Source organism: Fistularia commersonii, chromosome 24 (assembly GCF_037954325.1).
Source record: "Fistularia commersonii isolate RoL2024-O1a breed Wild chromosome 24, RoL_Fcom_v1.0, whole genome shotgun sequence".
Classification (NCBI taxonomy): domain Eukaryota; kingdom Metazoa; phylum Chordata; class Actinopteri; order Syngnathiformes; family Fistulariidae; genus Fistularia; species Fistularia commersonii.
In genome coordinates, this window is record NC_141307.1 from 13297972 (window position 1) to 13314713 (window position 16742).

A 16742-nucleotide genomic window follows, 5' to 3' on the forward strand; every position below is an offset into this window, starting at 1 on the left:
TATATACATATGTGTGTGTGTATATGTATATACAAATATACACATATATGAATATATACAATTTTTATACATATATATTTGTGTGTAAATATAAATATGTATATATATATACATATTTATATACATAAACACACATGTAAAAATACAAATAAATATACGAAATATGTATATATGCATATATACACATACACACAAACATATCTATATACACTTACAAACATATATACTAAATATATATACATACACAAACACAGACACTAACATATATACGTACATACTGTGTAGTTATACATATATGGATAAAGGCATACATGTATACAAATATATATATATATATATATATATATATATATATATATATATGTATGTCTATATTAGTTTGCATGTATACGTGTATATGTATGCATATATATGTATGTACATGTTTATACATGTATGTATGTTTATATGTAGGTATGTATGTTTATATGTATTTTTGTATATATTTGGGGATTTATGTATGAATTTATGTATTTATGTATATATTGTTTGTATGTTTTTATATATGTATATATATGTATATATGCATGCATGTATATAGGTGTGTGCATACAAGTATATATAAATATATGTATGTATGTATGTGTGTATGTATATATGCATGTATGTATATATGCATAAATTTATATATGTAAATATATATGTTTTTGTATGTTTGATATATATATATATATATATATATATATATATATATATATATATATATATATATATATATATGGATGTGTATATATATAATTGCTTATGTATATATTTCTATACATATGTATATATGTATGAATGTATACGGACTCAGATAGAATTAGGAGTCTGAAACTGGAAATTGCAAGAGCGGTGCGCAATGTTGTTGGCGACTATTTCCCACAGGTGGGAGGTGGGTTAGAATGAGAAGGTGAAGTGCTGCAAAGAGTCAGATGAAGTGATGCGGGTCATCCCGAGAGATGACAGAGCAGTAATTGGTGCAGAAGTTGGTGAAGAGTCTGGTGTCCGTCACCCAGTCCTCCTGTGCATTATTTTATGTAGAATGAATGGAGATGATCTGAGCAGTTGCCTTGCCAGGCTTCAGTCATTCACACACACACACACACACACACACACACATATATATATATATATATATATGTGTGTGTGTGTGTATATATATGTATATATCAGTGACGTGCGGTGAGGTTCATAGCTGGCGAGGCACTGACGTCAACAGTCAGATTTACAAACATGTGAACCCTACGGAGTATGTTATACTGCATTAGATGTTTTTATTTATAGCCATATACTAATAATTGGGGGGTGGATTGATTCGGAGCACTGCTGAATGCACGGCCCGCCACTGATATATATATACTTTTTTTTATTTTTTGACGTTACTATTACACTGCTGTGAAAAAGGAATTTCCCCGATGGAGATGGATACTTGATTGGTAATTCCAAACAGCTGAGAGCGTTTAGTAAATGCTAACTGGTTGCGGTCTGCTATTGGTCCCTGCCAGGGAGCTGGGCGTGACGCACCTTCCGGATGACGTCAGAACTCTGGAGGGCCAGCTGAGCGATGCGCGTCTCTTGACAGGAGAATTGCTTTTGTGAGGGGAAGCACAATTTCGTCTTGTCTTTTAGATCCAACGCGTTTGGAGCGTGCTTTTGGTCTCGATTATTGGAAGATTATTGTGATCTTGAAATATTAAATAAAATTATATTACTTTTCGCCGCTCAAAATAACGTCACACTCGCGGAAGCCGGTAGACCCGCCAGCCGGTAAAGTCCCGATTTGCAGATGCTGTACGCAGAAGTTCAGGAGCAGAAGTCCCATAAAACAGGTAAAATAAATATTTATGAAGCTATTTTGCAAATATTTATTTTTTATTGTTTACTGACACAGTGATTTTTTTTCCCAATTTATTTTTAAAATTCAGGTCAAGGCTCCGCTAAACGCTCTTAAAGCCCAAAGCTCAAAATGACTTCATAACATAAATAAAATTTAATTTTCTCTGTAATACTTTGTGAATTTCAGAAGCAACACACTACACACTTGTTTACACAAAGTGTAAAGATAATAAAAAGCAATATATACAGTGGTACCTTTATATTAGACGTCAAAAAGCGATTGCGGCTCCCAGTGTTTTCTTTTCCGAGGAAACCGGGTCTAAATGTTTCTTTGGGTGTTATGGGTTCTCGACCTCTGGACGAGACAAACTGTGTCTGCACTGTAGTGATACTGTGTTGGTCACTCAATAGTGACCTCTGCTGTAGTTATGAAATCATTGCAGGTAAGGAAATTCCTTGTTTGTGTCAATGCCAAACTAAGTTGGTATGTAAAATATAGCACATTTGAGATACAAATCAGAGTTGCAATTTTTAACCTATGTACACATTTTTGTTAATTTAAATGTTACATCATATGAAATAAAATACAAAAAAATGATTAGTTTAAGAATTCTTATTTACACGTCAATTCTTATTTTTGGAGTGCCTTTGCTCCGAGGTGATTCCTCCTCTTAGACAGCAGCTCCCCAGCCTGAGAAAATACTCTTTCAGAGCGGACGCTTCACCTACAATAACATAAAAAGTGAATTTATCTGAAAACAATTCAAACCGCTTCCCAGGACAGAGTAAAAACCAAGGTGGAGCATTGCATTCACTTGTTCAAAAAATAGACACCCTATCTCATGATTTCGAGATCAGGATCCCGTGATGACGAGATGAATCCAGCAACTGTAAGGCTCTTTAACTGACTATCAATTGTGTCTCAGGTCATTCACTTGATAAACTGATAAAGTGAGTGCAATGCGCCACCGTAAAAAATAGTATATAACAGTAAACAAAGCTCAAAGGAAAAAATATTCACTGTTTGTTTGGCGTCACAAGATCCAAACTTCTTCGAACGATCCATAATAATGCAAAACTCCATCCAACAAACCCAGGACATGTTGATACAGTTTGTTTCCTTCTAAACACACTTTGGCGCGGCAAATCCAAGCAATACAGTTCCTGTATCGGTCACGGGATCCTTTCTTAAAGCAATTCATGCACCGATCCGGGGTTTCACTCTTGAACTCTGGGCTCAGTGCTGATGCACCGGATTCGCTTGTCCCATCAGTAGTTCTGCTTGGATTTGGGAATTGGGCTTATTGAAGCAAAAGCAGGGAGAGGTGTCTTGTGTTCCACACAGGAGGCAGAAACTAGTGTGTCACATGGGATTTATTCCTGGAATATACAAGTCAATAGGTTTCAGTCCGAGTGGCGAGTGACTGCTGGCAGCCAGAAACCTAACCCTAACCCAGCCGCTGCTTGAGCAGTCAACCAGCCGCTGTTGTGTCACTACCTCCACCCCCAGTAAAAGGAAAAGCCCAAAGAATGGAGATGTTTCCATATACATAAAGTGTGGGTGCACTTCTTGCTCATCTTCATAACAAACAGGACACGTATGTATGTATATACATGACCATCTCAGCCACCACGCCTGAGGAGACACCAACCTGTGGAGGAGCAAAAGGCCGTCTGACTGCGACTCAACATTTCCTTTGCAGTGTTCACAAGTCAACTGTTAACTGAAATAAAGTGAGACTGAATATAAAACAAAATGTGTTTTCTTTATAGAATGAGTCATGACTTGCAGGTTTGAGTTATTCAATCAGTCATGTTGGAATGTATCAGTGAGGGATACTCATGTTCAAAACAAACATCCAAAGTAATAACTGGAACTGAAATAAGTTAATCACTTTATTTTACAACACTAGTAAGAGCTCAGGTCAGGACACACATATACACTGCTCAGAAAAATAAAGGGAACACTCACACGTCATAGATCATAATGAAAGAACTATTGCTATGAAATTAATTTAACTTTTTAATTCCTCTTCAAATCTTTGTACTTAAGACCTTAAAACACTTGATAGCCTTAGCCTTGACACTTTATATTTCATTGTATTTCTTATTCTCCCTCCTTCCTACTATTATCTATCACTGTTATGTTTTTGCTTGAAACTCTGGCACAACAATTTCCTTCGGGATAAATAAAGTTGTTCTCATCTCATCTCAAATACTTTATTCTTTACATAGTTGTATGTGGTGTATGTAGGTGTATGTGGTGCCTCTGTGTGGAGTTGGCATGTTCTCCCCGTGTCCGCGTGGGTTCTCTCCTTCCTCCCACCGGCCAAAAGCATGCATTTAAGTTGATTGGCAACTCTACCACCCGCCACCCCGAGCCACCCGCGGAGGCGGGGGGCTCATGTGTGACTGTGGCCCTGATAGAAAAGGAAACATTTAGTTTTTTACAATCAATCAATAAAAACATACACATGTATTTAACGGAGAAAAATACAAATCACACAGGCACAAATAATATGAAAAAGGAACTTTATTCAACATTGAAGCTGCCATTAACATGGTGCTACGGCTTCGTCGGCGTCACAAATGAAGTTACTCTTCACACAGATGCTCCAATCCACACCAAACCATCTGGGTTGCTCTACCACATACAAATCACATGTTACATCACTGATTGGACAACATTCAATGACAACTTCGGAGCAAATTTTAGATAGCTTTAAAAAATATTAACCTTGCCTTCGTTTCTAGACTTCATACTGAAAACTAAAAAGATTACATGAATCATTTCATGATTGAAATTATCTTTAAAGTTCATGCGCTGAACAGGAAATACAAAATATTTTCCTTGCACACACTGCAGCAGGGATTCTGGCCCATTCCTCCATCCAGACCTTCTCCAGATCCTTCAGGTTTCGGGGCAGTCGCTGGGCAATATGGACTTTCAGCTCCTGATGTCCTTTCACAGCTCTCTGGTCTTGGCCATTGTGGAGAGGTTAGAATTTGTTTGATTGAGTGTGTCCAGGTGTGCTCTATACAGGTAACGAGTTCAAGCTGGTGCCGTGAAGCCAGGTCATGAGTGGAGAACAGGAGGGCCTCTCAAAGAAGAACTCATAGATCTATGAGAGCCACAATTCTCACTGGCTGGTAGGTGATCAAATACTTATTTCATGCAGTAAAATGCAGACCTTCTTCTTTCGGCTTTTCCCTTCAGGTGTCGCCACAGCGAGTCGACTTTCTCCATCTAACCCTATTCTCTGGATCCTCCTCTCTCACACCAACTACCTTCATATCCTCTCTCACTACGTCCATAAATCTTCTCTTTGGTCTTCCTCCAGACCTCTTGCCTGGCAGCTCCAATTCCAGCATCCGTCAGAATCAGAATCAGAATCATTTATTAATGCCCACACAACAGCGTTGGTGGAATTAGTTTTGGGTACAGCGCATAATGCTCACATGTCTCCTGTGTCAGTTCCATTGTCAACAATACATACAGAAAATCATGATCAGCAGACACGATACATCAAGACATTGATTGATTCAGAGTCCGTATAGCGATTGGGAAAAAGCTGTTTTTGAATCTGACAGATTTGGTTGTGAGACCTGTAGCGTCACCTGGAGGGCATGAGTGTGAACAGGTGACGTGCAGGGTGTGTGTGGTCTGAAGTGAGTTTGACTGAACGTTGTGTGATGCGTCTTTGATACAGAGTGTGTGTAGAAGGGAGAGTGAGCCATGATTCTAGATGATTTATTGATGATGCGTGAGCGATTATCCAAGTTACCATACCAGACTATTATTGATGAGGTCAGGATACTTTCAATTATGGCTGTGTAGAGCTGAAGGAGGGTATTGTGTCTCACATTGGATTTTTTTTAGTTGTCTGAGGAAAAAACTGTCTTTTGTTGGCTTTTTTGTAAACTTCCTCTGAGTGCTGTTTGAATCTTAGTGTATTATTGATGTGTGTCCCAAGAAATTTGAATGAGTGTGTGATGGCTGTAGGATCAGAGTTGATGGAGATGGGTGTTTTGGGTGTGTGAGCGGGAGAAATCAATGATCAGTTCTTTTGTTTTTGATGCGTTTAGCTGCAGGTTGTTGTTCTGGCACCAGGTGACTGCCTGGGTGACCTGCTCTCCATAGTGTTTCTCATTATTGTCAGTGACGAGTCCAATTATTGTGGTGTCGTCTGCATATTTGAGGATGGATACTGAACTGTGTGAGGATTTGAGCGTGTTTGTGCACAAAGAAAACAACCAGAGTACAAACAAATAAAATCATATTGAAATCTACTGGGATAAAATCCCTTCTACAACCATAACGGTAGTGAAATGTGTTGTGTTTGTATCAGTTCGGATACATCGACTGCTTACTTTCAGGTTTTCACTGTGAATTTGATACAAGAGCTGCAAACAGTTGTGTCCACAAGAAAGTTAATGTTCCTTGGTCTTTTATTCTGTGAAAAAACTTGAAAAGGGTTATTTGGTTATTACTTACTTCATAAATAGTGTTATTTATTTCATTAATAATGTTATTTGTTTTCTGATTTTTTTTTTCTCTGTCAAGATCCCAGAAAGGGTTAATTTTGGTTACGTGTGGCTTTCTGGAAAAGAATAAATATTTACGTTTAGACACCTCTGCGATCGTCACACTTTTTGTTACAAACAGGCCCAGCCCCCCGTCAGAGAAGGGAAAAGTTATTTGGCCCTCGCAGGAAAAAGTTTGGTCGAGAGGAAGACCAAAGAGAATATTTATGAACATAGCGCGAAAATATGAAGGTAGTTGGTGTGTGAGAGGAGGATGCAGTCGATTCCCTGTGGCAACTCCTGAAGGGAGAAGCCCAAAGGGGGAGATCTATCCATATGTATGTGTATATGCATATGTTTGTGTGTGTATATATATATATATATATATATATATATATAAAGATAAACACAAACACACATATGTATGTGTATATATGTGTTTATACATGTATGTATGTATGTAAATATGTATACATGTGAATTTATGTATGTGTATATACATTTGCATATGTGAGTGTCAATATGTGTGCATTTATACATTCATGCATGCATACTTGCACGCATGTATGCATGCATGAATGTGTGCATGTTCGTATGCAAGTCTGCATGCATCAATGCATGAGTGCAAAAGTGCATGCATATGTGCGCTTGTGCGTGTGTTTTTGTTGAGTGCATGCATGCAGACACACATTCACTCATGCAGGCATGTCTGAATGAAATATGTGTTTATAATTATGCGTGTGTGTGTTAGTTAGTTAGTCCTCTTGCACGAGATGCGTAGAGCCAACCGTGGCTACCAGGTTTCTCCATTTGGGTCTGTCGTTGGCAAGTTGCCGTGCCTGTGCCAGGCTCACACCGCAGGCCCTGAGGTCTTGGGCCACAACATCAAGCCAGCGGGTGCGGGGGGCACCTCTGGGTCTTCTCCATCCGGCTAGCTGGGGATTAAAGGCCAAGATGGAGCTTGTGGGGTGTTCGGCAGGCAAGCGGATGATGTGGCCATACCGACGAACTCGCCGCATTGCTGCGAGGCGAGATGCTGGGGGCCGCTGGGTTCGATCCCTTAGGGTCTTGTTGGTGACATGCTGGGTCCAGCTGATGCCTTCTAATGTCCTCAGGGCCCTGGAGTCAAATCCATCAAGCCTGGCTGCCAGCGTGTTGTTCAGCGGCCAGGTTTCGGAGCCATCGAGAAGGACAGAGATGACTGAGGCATTGTAGACCCAGAGCTTTGTCACCCGGGATATGTGCCGGTGTCGCCACAATGGTCTCCACAGGGACTGCATGACTGACGCCGTGTGTGTGTGGGGATGTATTTATGTGATGTTTTAATACGTATGTATTTATATAGGTGTGTATGCAAATGTGTTTGTATACATTTGTGTGTGTCTATGTATGTACGTATGAATGTAAGTGTGTTTGCATACATGTATCGATGAATGTGAGTTTATAGAAGTATATACATGTATGTCTGTATATATATGTATGTGTTCATAGATGTATGTATGTATGTGCTTGTATATTTATGTATTAGTGTGTATTTATCTTGGTATCTGTGTGGATACATGTATGTATGTATGTATCTGTGTATATTTATGTACGTATATATGTAGGTTTGTTTGTGTTTCATACATGTATTTATTTATGTATGTGTTAGTTAGTCCTCTTGCACAACGGGATGCGTAGAGCCAACTGTGGCTACCAGGTTATGTATATTTATGTGTATGCATGTATGTGTGTACCATGTATGTATGTATGTGCTCATACATGTATGTATGGGAACTGTGCACTGACTAAGGGAGCAGTTGAAGATGTTCGTGAATATTGGGCCTCGATGGTGTGCACAATGTTTCAGGACTACTGAACTGACACCATCAGGACCAGCAGCTTTCCCCTTCTTGGTCCTCAGGAAGCTCTCACCTCCTCCTCCTGGATGGTAAAAGGAGGTGTTGGAGGGGCAGCAGAGGGGAGTAGATGGGAGTGCGTAGCTGTTCAAACCTCCCATACAAGGTGTTAAGCTGATCTGGGGGGTCTTTGTCAGTAGCAGTGGTGGGAGCAGTACTGCTTTTATAGTTGGTCATGATTTTCAGTATTTTTCCAGATGCCCCTGGTGTCATTTGTGGCGATCTGCTTCTCTGATTTATGTGCATGTTTTGTTTTGTCTTTCCTTACTGCAGCCCTAAGTTGGTATTTGGCTGCCCTGTGTTGCCCCATGTCTCCCTCAGTGAAGGCACCGCATGTTTTCCTGCGTAATGCCTGAATGTCCTTTGTAAACCACGGCTTGTTATTGCCATGGATTTTCGCAGGTTTGATGGGAATGCACGTCCCGACGCAGAAGTTGATGTATGACATCACTGTGTCTGTCAGCTCGTCCAAACTGTCCGCAGCTGTGTGAAATACGTCCCAATCAGTCCATTCGAGGCAGCCTCTGAGCGTGTCGATAGCCGCTCTCGACCAGCACTGGACAACTTTGGATTGTACGCAGTGGGATTTAAGTATTTGCCTGTATTTTGGGACGAGCAGCAGCGTGGCGTGGTCCGACCTGCCCAGCGGTGCCCTCGGAAAACACCGGTACGCATCGCTTATGGCAGGGGTGCCCAGTGCGTCGAACGCGATCGACCGGTCGATCGCATGGCATTGAAAAAGCTAAGGATGATGATTTTCCGGACTTCCTCATTACCGCTGTATTATACACCAACAAGCATTATGTGCATAAATGCTCAACATGAAAGAGATAATGGATGTGGCAACAAAGATCGCCTGTTCTATTCGGGCCAGATCTGTTCAAAGACGGCAGTTCCGTGCACAACTGGAGAAGGCTGAGTGCGACCACTCAGAGTCGCTGTTGCACACCGACGTGAGATGGCTAAGTCGGGGCAAATTCCTGCAAAGATTTCGAGAGCTGTTGCCGGAGATCGAGGAGTTTTTTTCCGTGAAGGTAATGCCGTGCAGATAATAGCCAACTAAATGAGCATCAGTGGCTGCTGGACTTGGCATTTTGAACCGATCTGACCAACATGCTGAATGACCTTAATCTCGAGCTGCAAGGAAAGGACAAAACTGTGATCAATATGACCAGCTCAGTTAATGCTTTCAAACGCAAAATGCAACATCTCTCCTCAAAGCTCTATGATTTGGCAAACTTCCGGAACCTCGCGGCAGAGCTGGAGACACAAGAGCAGTCATGTGCGCAGCAGGACCGTGCACGCTACATAAAGCAAATTGACAGTTGTCTGTCAGAGTTCGACAGACACTTTCAAGACTTTGCTGTACTCGAGCCGGTCGCTACATTCATGTGCTACCCTTGCCAGGATGATGCTGAGGTTGTTTCACTGGCATCAAAAGTTGCAACCCTGTTTCACCTGAACTCCTCTGGAGTGGAGGATGAGATTCTGACACTTCAAGTCGACATTCAGCTGAAGGCCAGAGCTCATGGACAATTCTGGAACTTACTCACAGAGGACAAGCACCCCAACATCAGAAAATGTGCTTCCTTCTTGACTGCATTATTTGGCTCCACTTATTTATGTGAGTCAGCTTTTTCCCACATGAAGATCATGAAGTCAAAGTACCGTTCCACCATGACTGATGAGCATCTGGAAGTCTGCTCGAGGCCGGCTCTCGGCAGTTACTGTCCGGACTCTGCATCCCTGGCTAATTCCATTCAGTGCAAGTCATCGGAGTAAGGTAATGACAAAAAAAATGTACAAAGTTGTATTGTGCAATATAGGTTGATGCAGTACTGCGAGGAACATCAGCATATACTGTACATATAAAAATGATTCTCAATATATTCATAAATAATGTGTTTTGCATTTTTAGTGGGCGGTAGATCATTTTGACCCCTGGCTTATGGGAACGTAGCAGTGCTCGAGGATGTTGGCGCCTCTGCTTGGACAGGTAACTTGCTGGATATAGTTTGGAAGCTCTTTCAACAGACTGGCATGGTTGAAGTCGCCTACCACAATGACGGCCGCTTCGGGATTAGAGTTCTCAACTGAGGAGATGTAGGTTGCTAGCTCTGTTGTGGCTACGTTAGCATTTGCCGATGGTGGGCTGTAAACACCAATCGAAACAACAGAAGCAAACTCCCTGGGTAGATAGTGTGGTCTGCATTTCACAGCATTGTATTCTAGATTAGGACTGCAGAAGCTGTTATGCACTGCGGCGTTACTGCACCATCTGCCATGGTGTCTACCAATATATTCTCTATCCCTCCTCTGTCCATGACCCAACCATCTCAGTCTGGCTTCTCTGACCTTCTCTCCAAAACATCAAACATGTGCTGTTCCTCTGATAGACTCATTCCTGATCCTCTCCATCCTGGTCACTCCCAAAGGGAACCTCAGCATCTTCATCTCTGCAAGCTCTAGTTCTGCCTGCTGTCTTTTGGTCATTGTAACATTTTCTAGTCCATACATCATCGCTGGTCTCACCACTGTCTTGTACACCTTTCCTTGTATTCTGGCTGAAAGTCTTCTATCACATAGTACCCCTGACACTTTTCTCCACCCATTCCAACCTTGGACCCGTCTCCACCTCTTTTCTCTTCTACCTGTCTCCCTGATAACACTAGCTGTAGTTGTCCAATCACCTGGAAGCTGAGCCTGACGACCCAGACCCTTTCTCAACTCCTCCCTGAAAACCATGCAACACTCCTCCCTTTTCAGCTTCCGCCACTTTGTCCTCTGCTCTGCCTTTGTCCTCTTCATCTCTCTTTCAGGTTACCTCGTCTATACAAGATGTAGACTACCTGCGTGCTCCTATCTCCGCTCTTATAAGTTATCCTATGTTCCTGTTTTTTCTGGAAAAAGGTGTTCACTACAGCCATTTCCATCCTTTTTGCAAATTCTACCACCATCTGTCCCACTGCATTCCTATCCTGGATACCAAATCTGCCCATCACTTCTTCAAAAAAAAAAGGTATTTGGCCCTCGCAGGAAAAAGTTTGGTCTAGAGGAAGACCAAAGAGAATATTTACGAACATAGTGCGAAGATATGAAGGTAGTTGGTGTGAGAAAGGAGGATGCAGAGAATCCTTGTCTTTGATAGAGAAGGTAGATTCCCTTTGGCGACTCCTGAAGGGAGAAGCCCGAAGGGGGAAAAAGAAGAAGAATGTAGATATCTATCTATATGTATGTTTATATGCATATGTTTGTGTGGGTGTTTATATATGTATATATATATATATATATATATATATATATATATATATAAACACAAACACACATATGTATGTGTACATATGTGTGTATACATGTATGTATGTAAATATGTATACATGTGAATTTATATATGTGTATATTCATTTGTATATGTGAGTATGTCCATATGTATGTGTGTACGCATGCACATATGTATGTATGAGTGTAAGTGTGCATTTAAACATTCATGCATGCGTACGTACGTGCATGAATTCTCTTTGTCAACCTTTTTTTCAATACTACATGATTTTCACATTCTTTTGAACATTAGTGACCTTTGACATTTTTGGTCAAAATTTTCATGAATACATGTACTGTGACACTTTACTAACTTTTCACTTTTCCCAATATTTTACACTTTGGCAACCACTTTTTGAATACTTTATGATTTTCACAATTTTTCCAATATTAGTGAACTTAGACAATTTTTTTTTAAATTTTCATGAATACATATACTGTGACATTTTACTAACTTTTCACTTTTCCCAATATTTTTCACTTTGTCAACCCTTTTTTCAATGCTTTATGATTTTCAATATTTTTTCCGATAGTAGTGAACTTAGACATTTTTGGTTGAAATTTTCGTAAATACATGTACTGTGACACTTTACTAACTTTTCACTTTTCCCAATATTTTTCACTTGGTCAACCATTTTTTCAATACTTTATGATTTTCATATTTTTTCCGATATTGTTGAACTTAGACATTTTTGGTTAAAATTTTCGTGAATACATGTACTGTGACACTTTACCAACTTATCACTTGTCCCAATATTTTTCACTTGGTCAACCATTTTTTCAATACTTTATGATTTTCACATTTTTTCGAACGTTAGTGACTTTAGAAATTTTCGGTCAAAATTTTCATGAATACATATACTGTGACATGTTACTAACTTTTCACTTTTCCTAATATTTTTCACTTTGTCAACCATTTTTTCAAAACTTTATGATTTTCACATTTTTTTGAACGTAAGTGACCTCAGACATTTTTGGTCAAAATTTCATGAACACACGTACTGTGAAACTTTACTTAATTTTTACCTTTCCCAATATTTTTCACTTTGTCAACCATTTTTTTTAATACTATATGAGTTTCACAGTTTTTCAAAAGTTTGTGACCTTTGACATTTTCGGTCAAAATTTTCATGAATACATATACTGTGACATGTTACTAACTTTTCATTTTTCCCAATATTTTTCACTTTGTCAACCATTTTTTCAATGCTTTATGATTTTCAATATTTTTCCGATAGTAATGAACTTAGACATTTTTGGTCAAAATTTTCATGAATACATGTACTGTGACATTTTACTAACTTTTCACTTTTCCCAATATTTTTCACTTGGTCAACCATTTTTTCAATACTTTATGATTTTCACATTTTTTCGAACGTCAGTGCCTTTAGAAATTTTCGGTCAAAATTTTCATGAATACATATACTGTGACATGTTAATAACTTTTCACTTTTCAAAAGATTTTTCACTTTGTCAACCATTTTTTCAATACTTTATGATTTTCACATTTTTTCGAATGTTAGTGACCTTTGACATTTTTGGTCAAAATTTTCATGAATACATATACTGTGACATGTTACTAACTTTTCATTTTTCCTAATATTTTTCACTTTGTCCACCATTTTTTCAATGCTTTATGATTTTCAATATTTTTCCGATAGTAGTGAACTTAGACATTTTTGGTCAAAATTTTCATGAATACATGTACTGTGACATTTTACTAACTTTTCACTTTTCCCAATATTTTTCACTTTGTCAACCATTTTTTCAATTCTTTATGATTTTCAATATTTTTTTCGATAGTAGTGAACTTCAACATTTTTGGTCAAAATTTCATGAACACATGTACTGTGACATGTTATTAACTTTTCACTTTTCCCAATATTTTTCACTTTGTCAATCATTTTTTCAATACTTTATGATTTTCACTTTCCTTTGAACGTAAGTGACCTTAGACATTTTTGGTCAAAATTTTCATAAATACATATACTGTGACATTTTACAAACTTTTCACTTTTCCTAATATTTTTCACTTTATGTATCATTTTTTCAATACTTTATGATTTTCACTTTCCTTTGAACGTCAGTGACCTTAGACATTTTCTGTCAAAATTTCATGAACACATGTACTATGACATTGTACTAACTTTTCACTTTTCCTAATATTTTTAGCTTTGTAAAGCATTTTTTCAATTCTTTATGATTTTCATATTTTTTCCGATATTAGTTAATTTAGAAATTTTTTGGTTAAAATTTTCGTGAATACACGTACTGTGACACTTTACTAACTTTTCCCTTTCCTAATATTTTTCACTTTGTCAGTCATTTTTTCAATACTTTATGATTTTCACTTTCCTTTGAACGTAAGTGACCTTAGACATTTTTGGTCAAAATTTTCATGAACACATGTACTGTGACATTTTACTAACCTTTAATTTTTCCCAATATTTTTCACTTTGTCAACCATTTTTTCAATACTTTATGATTTTCACATTTTTTTGAACGTTGGTGACTTTAGACATTTTTGGTCAAAATTTTCATAAATACATGTACTGTGACATTTTACAAACTTTTCAGTTTTCCTAATATTTTTCACTTTGTCAATCATTTTTTCAATATTGTATGATTTTCACATTATTTTGAACGTTAGTGACCTTAGACATTTTTGGTCAAAATTTCATGAACACATGTACTGTGACATTCATTTCATTTTTCCCAATATGTTTCACATTGTCAACCATTTTTTCAATACTTTATGATTTTCACATTTTTTTGTACGTTAGTGACCTTAGACATTTTCGGTCAAAATTTCATGAATACATATACTCTGACATGTTACTAACTTTTCACTTTTGATTAGCATCTGGAAGCATCTGGAAGTCTGCTTGAGGCCTTCTCTCAGCAGTTACCGTCCGGACTCTGCATCCGTGGCTAATTCCATTCAGTGCAAGTCATCGGAGTGAGGTAATGACAAAACAAAATGTACAAAGATATATTGTGCAATATAGGTTGATGCAATACTGCGAGGAACACCAGCATATACTGTACATATAAAAATGAATCTCAATATAATTGTTTTATGATTTTCACATTTTTTCGAACGTTAGTGACCTTAGACATTTTTGGTCAAAAATTTTCATTAATACATATACTTTGAAATTTTACTAACTTTTCACTTTTCCTAATATTTTTCACTTTGTCAACCATTTTTTCAACACTATATGATTTTCACATTTATTGAACGTTAGTGACCTTTGACATTTTTGGTTAAAATTTTCATTAATACATATACTTTGACATTTTACAAACTTTTCACTTTTCCGAATATTTTTCACTTTGTCAATCATTTTTTCAACACTTTATGATTTTCACAGTTTTTTGAACTTTAGTTACCTTTCACATTTTTGGTCAAAATTTTCATGAATACATGTACTGTGACATTTTACTAACTTTTCACTTTTCCCAATATTTTCACTTTGTCAGCAATTTTATCAATACGTTATGATTTTCATATTCCTTCCGATACTAGTGAACTTAGACATCTTTGGTTAAAATTTTCGTGAATACATGTACTGTGACATTTTACTAACTTTTCTATTTCCCAATATTTTTCACTTGGTCAACCATTTTTTCAATACTTTATGATTTTCACTTTCCTTTGAACGTAAGAAACCTTAGACATTTTTGGTCAAAATTTTCATTAATACATATACTTTGACATTTTACAAACTTTTTACTTTTCCTAATATTTTTCACTTTGTCAACCATTTTTTCAATACTATATGATTTTCACATTTTTTTGAACGTAAGTGACCATAGACATTTTCGGTCAAAATTTTCAAGAATACATATACTGTGACATTTTACTACCTTTTCACTTTTCCTAATATTTTTTGCTTTGTCTTCCATTTTTTCAATACTTTATGATTTTCATATTTTTTCCGATATTAGTGACCTTAGACATTTTCGGTCAAAATTTTCCTGAATACATATACTGTGACATTTTACTAACTTTTCACTTTTCCTATTATTTTTTACTTTGTCAGTCATTTTTTCAATACTTTATGATTTTCACTTTCCTTTGAACGTAAGTGACCTTAGAAATTTTCGGTCAAAATTTTCATGAATACATATACTTTGACATTTTATTAAGTTTTCAATTTCCCAATATTTTTCACTTGGTCAATCATTTTTTCAATACTTTATGATTTCATATTTTTTTCCAATATTTGTTAACTTAGACATTTTTGGTTAAAATTTTCGTGAATATACCTACTGTGAAACTTTATTAACCTTTCACTTTTCCCAATATTTTTCACTTTGTCAACCATTTTTTCAATACTATATGAATTTCTCATTTTTTTGAATGTTAGTGACCTAAGACATTTTCGGTCTAAATTTTCATAAATACATATACTGTGACATTTTACAAACTTTTCACTTTTCCTAATATTTTTCACTTTGTCAACCATTTTTTCAATACTATATGATTTTCACATTTTTTTGAACGTAAGTGACCATAGACATTTTCTGTCAAAATTTCATGAACACATGTACTGTGACATTTTACAAACTTTTTACTTTTCCTAATATTTTTCACTTTGTCAACCATTTTTTCAATACTTTATGATTTTCATATTTTTTCTGATATTAGTTAACAGACATTTTTGGTTAAAATTTTCTTGAATACAAGTACTGTGACACTTAACTAACTTTTCACTTTTCATAATATTTTTCACTTGGTCAACCATTTTTTCAATACTTTATGATTTTCACTTTCCTTTGAACGTTAGTGATCGTAGACATTTTTGGTCAAAATTTTCGTTAATACACGTATTGTGACCATTTGCCAACTTTTCATTTTTCTCAATATTTTTTCACTTTGTAAACCATTTTTTCAGTACTTTATGATTTTCATATTTTTTCCGATATTAGTGAACTTAGATATATTTGGAAAAATTTTTCGTGAATACACATACCGTGAAACTTTACTAAATTTTCACTTTTCCCAATATTTTTCACTTTGTCAACCATTTTTTCAATACTATATGATTTTCACATTTTTTTGAACGTTCGTGACCTTTGATATTTTGGTCAAAATTTTCATTAATACATATACTTTGACATTTTACAAACTTTTCCTTT